The following is a 15,735-nucleotide window of genomic DNA, read 5'->3' as shown; positions in this document are numbered from 1 at the left end:
TTTTGCCATGATGCACAGTATCTTGCTGGCGCTGTACAGCAGCGGTTCTTAACCTTTTGACTTCTGTGGACCCCCAGCAAATCACTATTGAAAGCCAGCATAAGCAGTTTCTGCACTGTGAAACTCAAAAAAGTACAAACAACCACAGAAACAAGTACACATCGAACAAATACACAAATCATGCAATATTTTCTTTAATTCAGAAACATAGGTTTAGAAAAGTCAATTTTTTTATTTTAATAGGAAGATGTAAGCTTTTTCAACGTTTGTTTTTATTTTTGTATTTATTTTTTGTTCTTAATGTACCTTTTCTTGTCTGGACATGCTAGTGTTTCAATTGAGCCATACTACTGTCTGCTGTATTTGCACTGCTCCCACAAATCAAGCAAATAATACCAACTTTATAGCCACCAATTTCAAAATCTTACATATACAAAGAACACTTAAACATTTACAGTTTTACAGTTTGCCTGTATATGCATATATGTATGTATTTCAAATGTTCCTTTTTCTAAACAGTCATGCACCCCTTGAGTAAGTGTTGCGGACCCCAAGGTGTCTGTTGACCTCATGTTAACAACCTCTACTGTACAGAGTTGCTAAAAGGCCTTTGCAAAATCCATTGGTCCCAAAGGTGAGACTTATTGACTTTGCCAAAGCTTGTTATGTAATGATGTTTGTATATTAGGACTTGAAATAAATAAAAATTGCTGCACATTTAAAATGTGAAACATGGGACTAAGATTGACCCCACCTGCTTTTGCCCCTTTTCTCATAAAAGCAAGCAAGTATTTGAAATGATTTTAATTTTGAATTTGTTGATCTCAGTTGAGGTCTGGATCAAATAAAGTTTTACTTACTCATAAAAGCAAGCAAACTTAACAGGAAATGTGTTTTTTTCAAGGTGAAATATTCTTTATGCAACTCCTTATAAAGCAAGCAGCAAATGTTGCATAATGGGCCACATTTACTGCAGTTAGGTGAGATGATTCTTTGGCATTTCTGCAAACAACTCCGGGCCTCTACACCTTGTGGTGACGCTTAGTCTCTGCAGAGATTCTGCTGACACATGAATAAATCTCTGTATTTACTGAACAAATATTAAATGTAGCTATAAATAATGGCAGAATGAATTCACTAGGATGCACTGGGTCTGCAAAAGTTTCAGCTTAGTGCAGTATATTTAAGAATTTTAATTGTGAGTGCTTTAAAAGTCAGCTAATTCTCCCCTCCTCTCCGTTCTCTCACACGCTCTGTCCTCTCCCACTTCCTTCCAAATGCTCTCTCTCTCCCTCTCTGTCTCTCACTCTATCCCTCTCTCTTCCTCTCTCTTCTATTCTCCCCCTCTTTGTGTTCCTCTCTCCTCCTGTTCTGAAAGCTCTGTGGAATTTAGAGGCAAACAATATTGAATGCAAGTGCAAACATTTTGTGCATTGGTGTGGTTTGTGTTTAAATTGAGTTTAAATCTATGCGCTGAGAAAGTTCTGCATAAAATGTGTATGGCATAGTGTTGTTGCATTATACGGTGCATGGTTTGGTTTATGTCGAAACATCGAGAACAAAAACGTTGTGCCACCAGCATATTGTGGCAAAAATAATAGGGGCGAAATATTGTCACCCTCAGTACATATACATTAGAAAAGATTTACTATTCTTAACTTCACATTTACGTACCTTGCTAAGTGGATACAGGGTAGCATAGATTTACTTTTCGTAACTCCTCATCTACTTACCTTCATATGTTAGGGAGGTATATGTGGAGTTGGGAATTGTAAATCTATACCTGCCTATACGCACTTACCCTCACAATATTCTGGTGGGACAGTATTTTTCCACAGCTGATATTAAGGTGGAATACCATGTGGTGGTTTCTCCCCAGGCCCTGCAACACCATTATATGCCGTTGTTTTGTAAAATGTGAAGTGCTAAACTATGTGCTCTATTCTAATCATAAACTGTGCTTGTTTGCATAAAACCTGTTGTTAATGAATGTGATACAGTTTATTCAGTGCCTCAGTATCTTGAAGTGAGGAGTGCAGATTGCTTTCACATGGGTTGCCCACAGCCTCTATTTTAGATGCACTGAGCTCAATTCACAAATATTTTGCAATGAGTAGATATGATTGTCTTACATAAAATTGAACCTGCTCTTTACTTGGAGCACTACAAAAGAATTTGCACCGTTTTGGAAGTGTCTCATGAAATAAAGATCAACAGTGGTGGCGAATGGCTGGCGACCCTATTCCAGGCAAAGCTCTTAAGTTAACAAGTACTTACGGCGACAGTGGGAGCGGTGTATAAAATCATGAGGCTGGTGTTTTAAAAGGGCAGGTACTGTCAGTACTGAGCACTGCACTACTTTGATTTGAAAGGGAGAGTACCTGCACTTCTCAGCATTCCTGCAATATATTTAAAGGGGGAGTACTTGCACTTCTCAGCATTCCTGCAATACATTTAAAGGGGGAGTACTTGCACTTCTCGGCATTCCTACAATACATTTACAGGGGGAGTACTTGCACTTCTCAGCATTCCTGCAATACATTTAATGAGGGAGTACCTGTACTTCTCAGCATTCCTGCAATACATTTAATGAGGGAGTACCTGCACTTCTCAGAAGCAAACAGGTACTCTAAACAGTGAGGGCCTGCACTTCTATATTTCCATTGAAACCACGCATGGGACTCTTAGAAGGATTATGAGAGCTGGTGTATGCTTCTGAAAGATTCAGGAATTCTGAGTGTGCTGTGTTTTTCCCCTGAAACAGGAGCTGCTGTAGAAGTGGCGAACACGGTTGCTGCATGTGCACTTCTGCACACAGCGTTGGGGACCTTCCGGCGAAGGGTGCTTGGGATGGGCAAAAAGATTTCAAATGTGTTTGTTTCTTTCACTGGGTGGTCCAGTCGGTGCTGACGTCCTCCTCCTGTTTTAGGTGCACCCAATATCAGCAAAAAGTGGAAATGTGGCATAAGTAGATAAAGGGATCACACAGTTTGTTGAAGTGTGGAACACACGCACTCCCAACAAATGGCTTATAATATCGTTCATGCCGCGTTTCTATTAGGTTGTAAGCCCTATGCAGCACCTCTCTATGCTGTGTTTTATTGTAAATCCTGTGTAGCACCTCTGCTTGTTTTATTGTAAGCCCTGTGCAGCACCTCTGCTTGTTTTATTGGAAAGCATATGTAGTACCTCTCTATGCAGTGTTTTATTGTAAGTCCTGTGTAGCACCTCTCTATGCAGTGTGTTATTGTAAGACCTGTGCAGCACCTCTGCTTGTTTTATTGTAAACCCTGTGCAGCACCTCTGTATGTAGTGTTTTTATTGTAAACCCTGTGCAGCACCTCTGTATGTAGTGTTTTATTGTAAACCCTGTGCAGCATCTCTCTATGCAGTGTTTTATTCTAAGCCCTGTGCAGCACCTCTGCTTGTTTTATTGTAAGCCCTATGCAACACCTGTTTTATTGTAAGCCCTGTGCAGCACCTCTTTATGCAGTGTTTTATTGTACACCCTATGCAACACCTCTCTATGCAGTGTTTTATTGTTAGCCCTGTGCAGCACCTCTGCTTGTTTTATTGTAAGCCCTATGCAGCACCTCTGCTTGTTTTATAGTAAGCCCTATGCAGCACCTCTGCTTGTTTTATAGTAAGCCCTGTGCAGCACCACCCTATGCAGTGTTTTATTGTAAGTCCTATGCAGCACCACTCCATGCAGTGTTATTGTAAGTCCGATGTATCACCTCTCTATGCAGTGTGTTATTGTAAGCCCTGTGCAGTACCTCTGCTTGTTTTTATTGTAAACCCTATGCAGCGCCTCTGCTTGTTTTATTGTAAGCCCTGTGCAGCACCTCTGCTTGTTTTATTGTAAGCCCTATGCAGCATCTCTCTATGCAGTGTTTTATTGTAAGTCATATGCAGCACTTCACTATGCAGTGTGTTATTGTAAGCCCTGTGCAGTACCTCTGCTTGTTTTTATTGTAAGCCCTATGCAGCGCCTCTGCTTGTTTTATTGTAAGCCCTGTGCAGCACCTCTGCTTGTTTTATTGTAAGCCCTGTGCAGCATCTCTCTATGCAGTGTTTTATTGTAAGCCCTATGCAGCATCTCTCTGTGCAGTGTTTTATTGTAAGTCCTGTGCAGCACCTCTGCTTGTTTTATTGTAAGCCCTGTGCAGCACCTGTGCTCTATGCAGTGTTTTATTGTAAGTCCTATGCAGCATCTCTCTATGCCAGGCGTCTTCAATCTGTGGGGCTCGACCCCCAGGGGGGTCGTGGAGTCCTGGGAAGGGGGTCGCAGATTGTCAGTTTGCCTTAGTGGCATCGGGCTGATTGAGGGTGCTCACAGCAAAGGCCTAATTCACACCGAGGGGTGAAAAACAACAAAGCCTCATTAACAAGTAAAAGGTCTTTTAAAGACCTGTGAAGTACTGGAGTGCGGCTTTGTGTGTGTCCCTGAAGGTGTTTAAGCCCGGCTCACATACACAAGAGGGGAAGGGATGGGGGGCAGGGGAGGAGGCTGTAGCCCTTTGAGTTCAATGGACGTTGCACGCCTGGAGCTGTGGGTCATGCCGGTAAAGCAAAAAGCACGAACCCTCATACCTGGCGCCTGTGCAGGAGAAATGTGCCAGAGAGTCTGTTTTTCAGGTGAGATGAAGTTACAGCCTGTCTGCCCCCCGCCCCCAGCAGGGAGGCACAGAGATGCCCTCCCATGAGAGAGGAAGAAGAAGGAAGAAGACGCAGAGAGATACTGACCCCCCCTCCGCTCCCCCCCATGAGAGAGGCACAGAAAAGGTGGGTGGATGAATGGATGAAAGGGTGGATGGATGAAGGGTGGATGGATGTATGGATGGATAAAAGGTTGCATGGATCATGATGGATGGATGTGTGAAAAGGTGGGCGGATGAATGATGGGTGAATGGATGGATAAAAGGGTGGATGGATGAAGGATGAATGTATGGATGTAAGGATGAAAGGGTGGATGGATGAAGGGTGGATGGATGAAGGATGGATGAATGGATATGTGAAAAGGTGGGTGGATGAATGATGAGTGGATGGATGGATGAAAGGGTGGATGGATGTAGGGTGGATGGATGGATGATGGATGGATGGAAGAAAGGTTGAAATGGTAGATGGGTGAAGGATGGATGTATGGATGGATAAAAGGTTGCATGGATGAAGGATGGATGGATGTGTGGAAAAAGTGGGTGGATGAATGATGGGTGAATGAATGGATGAAAGGGTGGATAGATGAAGGATATATGGATGGATGGAAGGAAGGATGAAATGGTAGATGGATGAAGGATGGATGTATGGATGGATAAAAGGTTGCAAGGATCATGATGGATGGATGGATGGATGTGTGAAAAGGTGGTTGGATGAATGATGGGTGGATGGATGGATGGATGAAAGGGTGTGTGGATGAAGGATGGATGTATGGATGAAAGGGTGGATGGATGAAGAATGGATGTATGGATGGAAGGATGAAAGGGTGGATGGATGAAGGATGGATGTATGGATGGAAGGGTGAAAGGGTGGATGGATGAAGGATGGATGTATGGATGACAGGGTGGATGGATGAAGGATGGATGTATGGATGGAAGGATTAAAGGGTGGATGGATGAAGGATGGATGTATGGATGGATAAAAGGTTGCTTGGATGAATGATGGATGGATGTGTGAAAAGGTGGGTGGATGAATGATTGAAGGATGGATGGATGGATGGAAGGGTGGATGGGTAAAGGATGGATGTAAGGATGAAAGGGTGGACGGATGAAGGATGGATGTATGGATGGAAAGATGAAAGGGTGGATGGATGAAGGATGGATGGATGGATGGATGGATGTGTGAAAGTGTGGGTGGATGAATGATGGATGGTTGGATGTGATGAGGTCTAACAGGCGCATTTATGGTTGTCGATAGTTGTTGATGATGAGGAGTACCAGTTTCTAGAAACTTTTGTTGGAAGGGGGTCCTTAAGCCTAAAAATGTTTTACAAGGGGGTCTTGGCATCAAAAAGTTTGAAGACCTCTGCTCTATGCAGTGTTTTATTGTAGGTCCTATGCAGCACCTCACTATGCAGTATTTTATTGTAAGCCCTGTGCAGCACTTCTGCTTGTTTTATTGCAAACTCTATACAGCACCTCTGCTTGAGAGGCTCTATAACACAAGCCCCCCCCCCCCCCCCCCCCCGCGCCTGGGTGGCTCGTGGCTCCTTGCGTGTGTTTGCCTGACTCCCAGACCCTGTCATTTGGCAGCGCGTCGCCGTTTCAGCAGCAAAGGTATAATGAGCGCGGCCCCAGCCTTTGAAGCTGAAAGTTCAGCCTGCTGTATTTGGCCAGAGTTGAACCCCTGGACAGGAAAGGTGGGGTGGCATGAAAAGGGGCAGCCTTTAGTTTTGCGGCTGCCCCTATACAATGAATACAATGAGGCGTTTTTGAGCACGCGTTGCCAAATGTTGCAAAAAAAAGTGTAAAACAATGAAGAAGAAAAAAAGAGCCTCCTTTCTTTCTAGCGGGGCCGCCTCACCCCGGCTCCGCGCCGATTGTCTCGAGGGAGCCGGCAGCAGGCCGCGGCCGACAGCTGTGCGGTGCGTGTATCACTAACAGCTGCCTCTTCCCGGGGTGAAATTAAAAGATTAAGGGGCTGTGGGCACGCGCTGGCGGCGCACACAATGCCTGATTTAGGGTGGAACTTGTCTGTCAGGGGGCTGACAAAGGAGGCAGGCTCGAGCCGGCAGCGGGGTCAGGGGGCGGCTCCTTTCTGCGCCAGACAAAGGCGCTCAGAGGGCGCCGTGAAAGGAGCCCCTGGAAGGGAGGGAGGCCCCGCCCGGCCCGGCCCCGCGACAGCTGCGGCCGCGCAGGACATTTGAGACGCTCCTTTCACAAACACAACGGCGCTGGCAGGAGCGTGCGTGGGGGGCAGGGAGGGGCAGACACTTGCTGCAAATGAGGGGGCTGGAAAGGCATCCTGCCTCTTGGAGAGAAAAAAAGTTTGTACCAGATTTAAATAAATTGTAATTGCAAGAACTCTGCCACACGACAGGGCCAGCGCGTGCCGGTCAGTGACGAGTGGCCCGGACAGCTTGTGGTTTAAAATTGGGCACACAGGGTGCATGTTGGAGGGCGTGGCATGCCAAGGTCCAGGATGAGCCATGCATTCGTCCATATGTCGCACCTTTGGAGGCAGCAGAGAGGATGGGGGTCTCTCCAGGCTGAGGTTGAGGCCTATGCACCCAGCATGCCATGTTCCCGCATATAGTTTCTCTAGTTTTTTAAAATGTGCACTGCAATAGGGTACTTATCAATAGCATGCAATGAGGTAAACTCCTCTATTTTCTTTTTTTAGTGCAGACCAAGGCAGGTTAAGAAGTGCCCTCTAAAGACAGACAACAAACATGAAATGGAAGATATTGCTGGCACCCAGACCCTCCGGGCACTCTTAGGCAAACTCACTAAAGGCCATTTGCTGTATGTAATACACGAGTATACATTTATACAGAGGACAACTTTCAAGTAACCAAGTTGGACTCACTATTGAAGTAATCACCGAATTGCCAACCAGCTCCCTGTTAGCTAGAATGCCTATATGAAACCTTGACCTTCGAGTCAACAAGTCTGCAAGCCCTGACTTCGTTTTTAAGTTGCACTACCCAAAGACCTTTTTATCTTAATAAAATAATATGTAAAACATACTTTCTTGTTGGGGCTTTCAGCCAACACTCTTAGCTAGTGGTCTGTTACTATGTCATTGACTTGATTCTTCCGCCTTCTATAGCATACGGCATAGGACAATGGGTCAGCCCACTTCATCCACTGGCTAAATTCACTGAAAGTGACAGTGTTCTGTCCTTTTACAATGACCACATCCATGCACAAAGTAGTTCCCTTGAGTGCCAGGGACCACCATGTCAATGTGTCACTATGTCAATGTGGGCTTTTTGATCAGCTCCTCTAACAATAAAGTTTAGCAAAAACTATAAAACAAAACTAACATTGACAAAGTCAAAAGACCGGTGGCCGAAGCCGAACATGTTGGCTTTGCCAATGTTTGTTTTCCTTCTATCTTTGGACCCATAAACTTGCCATGTAGAGTGCTGTTGGTTAATAAGCAAAGGACGGGACATAAGTGCTCCTGGTGACAGAGGGCCAGTGGGGGGAAGAACCCTCTATTCAAACAAAGTGTCCATAACTTCTTTAAACCTAATCAAAGGAAGAAACAGGCACATCTCTTCCACGTGACAGAGCATTTAAAATGTGCTAGTGACATGTAATGCAGTATTCAACCCGTCTTTAAAAGAATCAAGGCTACAAACCAGGGAGTGTAAGATATGGTGCTTGCTTGCTGCAGTCTGTGGCCATAATAGCTGTGTATCTGGAAGAGAACATCAGGCTCTGTGGCGCCCCCTAGAGGGCTATTTTGACTAGCAGGCAGGAGCATTTCTAATGTGTTGCCATGATGCAGACAGAACACCAATTGATTTCATGGGTTTTTGCACGCTCTGTCTCTGTGAGAGGGCCTGTAAAACAATAAAAACAAAAGAGCATTTGGACTTCACGTGACCTGCACTTTACTGTGGCTATAACATTTTTAACGTCAGATGCGTTAATTTATGATATAATATGTTGAGTTGTATTATGTTATGCAACATTGTGTTGCTTTGTTATGTTGGTGAATTTTGCTGCGTTTTGTTATGGTGCGTAATGTTCTTTCGATATTTTATATGATGTTCTCATGTTATGCTGTGTTATAGTCACGGCCACTGGAATTATGCAGCAGGAGAGGGCCAAATGATGCGTCAGGGTTTAGTAAATTATACAGCAAGAAAAGGCAAATGATGCGGCATATTGCAGCACTATTTTTAATGGTATTACTTCATTATTATGTACTTTTTACACTAGTTAACACTGCCTGGGCATTGGGTGCACCTAATTAGTACCAGTTTAATACACAAATATAGCAATAAGCAACAGAAAGATGACTATTCAACCTTCCTCAAAGGCCTTTCACTGTACGGTAACACGTTCCGCTGCATTTTTAGTAACTTTTGAACCATTTGAGCTAGAAACCAAATTATTTTTTTGTTAAAATCGGCAGATTATGCAGCAGATGGATTATGTGGCAAATGCAGCAAATCTATCATTATGTGAAAATCACAGCGGCCGCACAATCACATAAGTCCAATGGTCCTGGCTATAGTATTATGGCATGCTCTTTTTATGTTACGTTATGTTATGTTGTGATGTATTTCTGCTTGGTACTATGTTGTTCTGTGCTTATTGTGTTTTCCAAACAGTGCATAGTTAAGTTATATTGTGCTCTATCTGCATTATATTGCATTTCCACATTATGCTAAGTAGTATCATATTGCAATCCATATGTTGTTCTGCTATGTTCAGTTATGCTGTTATGTTATTTCTATGTCATGTTATTATTTCTTGCGTTATTGGATTTCCTGTATTCATGTTTTGCTGTGTTATGCCGACACGTTAACGTTATGTTTTATATTGGTTAGAGAATTGCCATATTTTGGTGTGTTAACGTCATAATATGTTATGTTATCTTACTTTAGTTTTACTTTTGTGTTATGACATGCTGTATTAAGTTGTAATCTTTTGTTGTGTTGTGTTTTTGTGACGTCATAGTAGGTAACTATGTTAAGAGATACATAGTGATCTCATGCTCTAGAGTATCTAAAAACCGCTATTGTGCAGCACAGTCAGGGCTTTAAGTGGGATCAAAAAACTGGGGGTCTCTCAAAGGAGTGTGGCCAATGTAATTAAGGGTGTGGTTTAAAAACACTTAAGCTGAAAGTCTGTGTTTAGCATAGTGTGCCGCCCGACTGGTATTTGTCTGTATCTATCATTGCATCCAGATATATAATACAACAAGTAACGTTAAACCTACAACAAGCCAGGACTATTGGCTTTGCTAATGGTTGTTAGTTGCATAAGATAAATGAGCAACAACTATGGCTTTGTTGTATATAATATTGAAAATGATTCAGTTCCGAAATGTTGAGACTGTGAAAGTACTACAAATAGTCTGTTTGAAGTTACATTAAAGGCAGTGAAAGGTGGCACTGCTGCAGCGTGAAGATTATTTTTTTCACCCTGATGGTGAGGGCAAAAATGGAGAGCCTGATAGGGACCCGTCTTGGCACGTGCTTTTTAGAACTGCTGGTGCTGAGCACCGGCAGGACCCGGCTCACTTAAAGCCCTGAGCACAGGATGAGCTGTAACAGAGTGTGCAGCACAGGGATCAGCAGTTGACTGGGAGTTGAGCCTTGTGATGGAGTGTGCTGCAGAGACCATAACAGCGCTAGTGTGCAGCAAAGCCTGTTATATCAAAAGTGCGGGCCCAAGGATTCCACATGCCGCAGAGTGCCCAGCGGTGATAGGGTCAGGCTCAGTGATGGTGTGCTCAGAAGACTATCCAGGAGTGATAGTGAGGGGCCAGTGATGGACGTCTTCAGTGGGTGTGCGAAGGCCCAGCGTTAGAGTGTGAAGCAGACCAGGTCGGTGTGGGCCTCATGATCGAGTGAACAGCATTAACGACAACATTGAAAATGTGAGCCTCCGCCGAGGAGTGTACTCCTGGGTCTGGAACTACGATAGTGTGGGGGCCCAGTGGTGGTTAAGTAGAGTTCAGCAATGATGGGTGCAGCAGGGAATGTGGCAGTGGTAATGTGAGTCCCTTCATTGAGTGTGCTGCATAGAGAGCAGCAAAATACTAGGCCTGGAGTGTGCAGCATAGAGAGCAGCAGTAATACTAGGACTGGAGTGTGCAGCATAGAGAGCAGCAGTAATACTAGGCCTGGAGTGTGCAGCATAGAGAGCAGCAGTAATACTAGGCCTGGAGTGTGCAGCATAGCGAGCAGCAGTAATACTAGGACTGGAGTGTGCAGCATAGAGAGCAGCAGTAATACTAGGACTGGAGAGTGCAGCATAGAGAGCAGCAAAATACTAGGCCTGGAGTGTGCAGCATAGAGAGCAGCAAAATACTAGGCCTGGAGTGTGCAGCATAGAGAGCAGCAGTAATACTAGGACTGGAGTGTGCAGCATAGAGAGCAGCAGTAATACTAGGACTGGAGAGTGCAGCATAGAGAGCAGCAAAATACTAGGCCTGGAGTGTGCAGCATAGAGAGCAGCAAAATACTAGGCCTGGAGTGTGCAGCATAGAGAGCAGCAGTAATACTAGGCCTGGAGTGTGCAGCATAGAGAGCAGCAGTAATACTAGGACTGGCGTGTGCAGCATAGAGAGCAGCAGTAATACTAGGACTGGAGAGTGCAGCATAGAGAGCAGCAAAATACTAGGCTTGGAGTGTGCAGCATAGAGAGCAGCAAAATACTAGGCCTGGAGTGTGCAGCATAGAGAGCAGCAGTAATACTAGGACTGGAGTGTGCAACATAGAGAGCAGCAGTAATACTAGGCCTGGAGTGTGCAGCATAGAGAGCAGCAGTAATACTAGGCCTGGAGTGTGCAGTGCCTGCAATTTTGACACTTGGGTGCCCAGTGAGATAATGGGCAAGGCCTTAAGAGTGACACTTTGGGGCCCAGTGATGGAGTGTGCAAGGCCCACATCTGTGACTGTGTGGGGCCCAGTGACGGAGTGTAGGCTGGTGACACTGTGGGCCAAATGGTGGTGTGTGCAGTGCTCTTCAACTGAGACACTGTGGGGTCAGTGACGGAGTGTGCCGTGCCCACATCTGTGAATGTGAGTGGCTCAGTGATAGAGCGTGCAGGGGCTGCAACTGTACAGACGTTGGCCCCAGTGATAATGTGTGCGGCAGAGTGTCCACTTAATGGATACATGAAGCTCACTTGTCTTTAGACTGGAAACATTCTAAAACTAATGCATTTTCAGTTACATTTTACATTCTCGTGTTACATCTGTCCACTAAAAATTCATTGCCCAGGCATTTACAAGACATGTCAACATTTAGTCAGTGTAGAAACACGGCCTTGTGGGCGGCTCGCGCTGTCCCGCTGTGCCGCTATTCAGGAGTCCCGTCTGCGCGGTGCCTTGTGGGAGCGCACGCGCGTCCAGCCCGGCTGCCGACATCCCAGTGCAGGTCTGAAGTATCTCGTTTCGGGCGGCCTCTGGATGTCCAGGCATGGAGGGCCAGCTGCTCCCGTCTCCGCAGCACAATGCACGAACCTGAACCCCTTCTGGTAATTAAGAGCCGGGGCTCAGTACAATGCCGCAGGCCCGGAGGCGCCCTCCATCGATCGGACATTTGTGAATTGTGACACTGGGCCATCTGCACACAATGGTGGATGCGCCGAGGGCCGGCAGTGGCCCCGTTCCTTTTAGAAGCGCGTGGGGGGCGGGGTCTCGGCAAAGGGGGAGCAGGTGAGCTGCAGGAAGGAGAGCCTGCCATTCCTGCAGCCATGTGTATGGAACCCCAAAAGGCCCCACTGGACATCCCCGAGAGGGGCAGAGCTAGAAAGCACCTGTTTGCAGATGCTGATGGCGCTGTCACATTTCAGCAGGACGGAGACAGGCGAACCGCGTCTGTGTGATTACACATGTGCTGCAGACATGCACAGAGGGTCATTTAGGAGGCACCAAATGAGTAGAAAAGACAGGGGTGTTATGCTGCAGAGATGAATGCTCTTTCCAAAGGTTCAGTCCCATGTCTTTCTCAATTCACTCTTTGCTTCTAGCTGAATGTCTCCACCACCTCTGGTGACGCCATGTTGCTCCTCAGTGTAAACATACTTCAGCCTCAGCATGACTTCTAGGCGCATTGCATTTCATGAACAATGCTTGGCACACGTCATCGCTGGGCTCTGGGTACTGTGGGGGGTGCACAGTAGTAGGTGATGGTGGTCACAGGTCCTAAAAAGGTCAGGGTGTGTGGTTTGTTTCCTTCTTGCTTCTAGCAGCTGGCAGGGTAAACACGCTTTTCTAACGGGACATTTGTGCTTCTTGCACGCTTCGTGTGTTGTTAAACAATTCGAAACATGTTGCAGGCGTAAATAACACGATTCTCTAAAACAATTGTGTAGGTATCGCGCGCCCACTACCATATTTTCAAATCTGCTCCACACGTAAATCTGACTTGAATAACACACGATAGCGCCACGCTGAGAAAAACATCAACCCGCGCACAGCAGTGTGATAACATGTCACTCCGGGCAACAACTAAGCGATTATCCAATTCATCATTTTCTGGAGCAGGCAGCACACTGCACATTTTTCCTATCTGAAGGAGTGTGTTTATAAGTACGCCAATGAAGGGGTTGGAAATACACTTTCTAGGTGTACGTGTATGCAGACCATTGGCGTGTGTAGTTGGCCTTCGCAACGAGTCATTTCTCTGTTTGTTGTGGCTGTTGTTAGTGTAACAGTTGCATGTTAGCAGTTCCAAAACTAGACAGAGAGACGAATACGCCATTTTAGAGAACCATGCCCCCAGAGCCTGTCACTCAAATTCCCATCCACCATCTGCCCCATTATTCCAGTCCCGGGTCTTTGGAAGTTTTGAAACCCAGGGGGCAGTGCCTGCCGGGGCTTTGTGCTATTTATCAGGGGCCACCAGGGGCTGTAGACAGAAAGAGACATTTTACATGTATGGAGCCAGAGAATTGAACTGTCCGTTCCAAGAGAGGAGAAAGACCTGAGTGCACTGCACTTTCACCCTCCATGCATCGAAGCCTCTCCACTTTCATCTGAGGCCAAGCCTACGTTTGCCTGCTTTACTCCTGCACCAGACGCCCTGGACACCGCATGTACCATATCTTTCGCCAACAGCTTTTATTTTGCACGCCCTGCTGTTTGCACAACATCCGTCACCAGTTATTATAATATTTTCTCCCTATGACTCCTTACGGTTTACGGACTAGAATTCTCAGAGCCGCGGGACAGAACTCTTAAAAATGGTGACCACCTTTGGTTCAAATGTGTTTGCTTTGAGGTCATGCCATTTCGTGAAAGGAACAGTTTACCTCGTCTCACTTCAGAACCCTTTGTGAATTGACTACTGTCTCCATGCACTAAAGGGTGGTGGCAGTAGTAAAGGCTAATTATTGCTTGGGCTACTGTAGTGTGCAAATGTAGGGCTGCAGTACCTCCTGAGCTCAGCAGCACACTCTAACAGTAGTAATGCACAGCACTGGTGCTAACAGTCCTCCATTCCTTTCCAGCAAACATGGCGTACAGTATCCATGATTAAGACTACAATTAAGACCACCTGGCTGAAAAAAGGCAGCTATCATTTTCTAGCAAAAATTGTAGGCAGTATCGTAGCAAGGCTGCCAGCGCCCTGGTGCAAGCAAGCAGAATGACCACTTTGTTAGGCGCCTTGATACCTGCGGGTCATTGTTCTGCGCATTATAAATCGCCATTCAATTCAATTCAATTCAATTCACTTTGACTGCTGTCGTGGGAGTAAAATACATCCATTCTCAGGGTTCAATTGATGGCTCAGGGTTCTGTGCTCTGATGCCACTGCACCTGCTGCACCAATATTAGCTGTGCCCCTAGTTCACGGGGGACATACGAGGTGTGGAAAGGGCCATGTGTTGCCAGGACACAGAGGGAATGACATAGCAACAACCCTGCTATAATCATTTGTGCAGGCAGTGGACAACCCTGCTCTTCCCTCTTTCGGGTTCTCTGGGTCACTTTTTTTATGAACTTCAGAAGTTTATAACATGACTGACAGGCAGATATGCAAGCAAGTTACAACTCCAGTGTTACCGTTTCTTAGACCACTTTTTATTTTATTGTTAGCTAAATGTCTTCTACCTGCATGCACCTATTTGTAAGGGCAACCTGCTATGGACAGGCTTGTGACTGGGGTGAGCTAGGTTCAGTGAGTCTCTTCCAGAATGTAATGTGCAGACTGGAAGGTGTCATTCAACTGGCATCTTCCCCCCCTGGCTTGTGGGTTCTCGGGAAATTGCAGTGTGCATCCACAGTGCACTAAACACACAGGCAGCAGGACAGGGGCACAAGGTAATACAACTACTATTGGCAGATGTGATATAACATTGTAACAAAATCACATAAGAATATACAGTAACCTAGTAACAATTTAATCCATTGGTAAAAGTTATTAATCCTACACCCAGACATTCGCCGGGTGTCCGAACATGACCCCGTAAGGTGACAATTCTGTCCTAGAATGTGCAGTTGTTCTTGTGGACAGAAGGGCTAATGGTAAAGCATCTGGCCACTGCAACCCTGTGGTCACCTGAATCTTTGCCTATTTCAGTTTGAGAGTACCATTGTACTTCTCAACCAAACCTGCTGACTGGGGGTTATTCACAGCATGGAACTTCTGTCTGATGTATAGTCCCTCACAAACTAGCTGGATAACCTTGGCATTGAAACGCCTTCTGTTATCACCCCAGATCAAATGGGGCAAGCCGAAGCGAGGAAAGAACTCCTTCAGGAGTATCTTTGCAATCGCAATGGCTGTACTTTCCTTAGAGGGGTAGGCTTCAATCCATTTACTGAATGCACAGATGTTCACCAACACATACTTCAAATTATTGACCAACTTATTGTCCATCTCGATAAAATCAATTTGGAGAACCTCAAACGTGAAAGTGCGGGGGCGGGGGGGGGGCGCAAAATTACCACGTGGTTTAGGGGTTCCCTTGCCAGGATTGTGCATCCTGCACACCATGCAGTATTTTTACCAAATGGGCAGCTTTCTTGGAGATATTGTCATTCTGCCAACTTGCAAATACCCTTAGCACTGATGTGAGCTGGGCCATGAGCCACTGTCA

The sequence above is a fragment of the Lissotriton vulgaris genome, chromosome 3_1 (genome assembly GCF_964263255.1).
Source record: "Lissotriton vulgaris chromosome 3_1, aLisVul1.2, whole genome shotgun sequence".
Classification (NCBI taxonomy): domain Eukaryota; kingdom Metazoa; phylum Chordata; class Amphibia; order Caudata; family Salamandridae; genus Lissotriton; species Lissotriton vulgaris.
The sequence above is the reverse complement of the archived record's forward strand: the minus strand, read 5'-3'. Positions refer to the sequence as shown.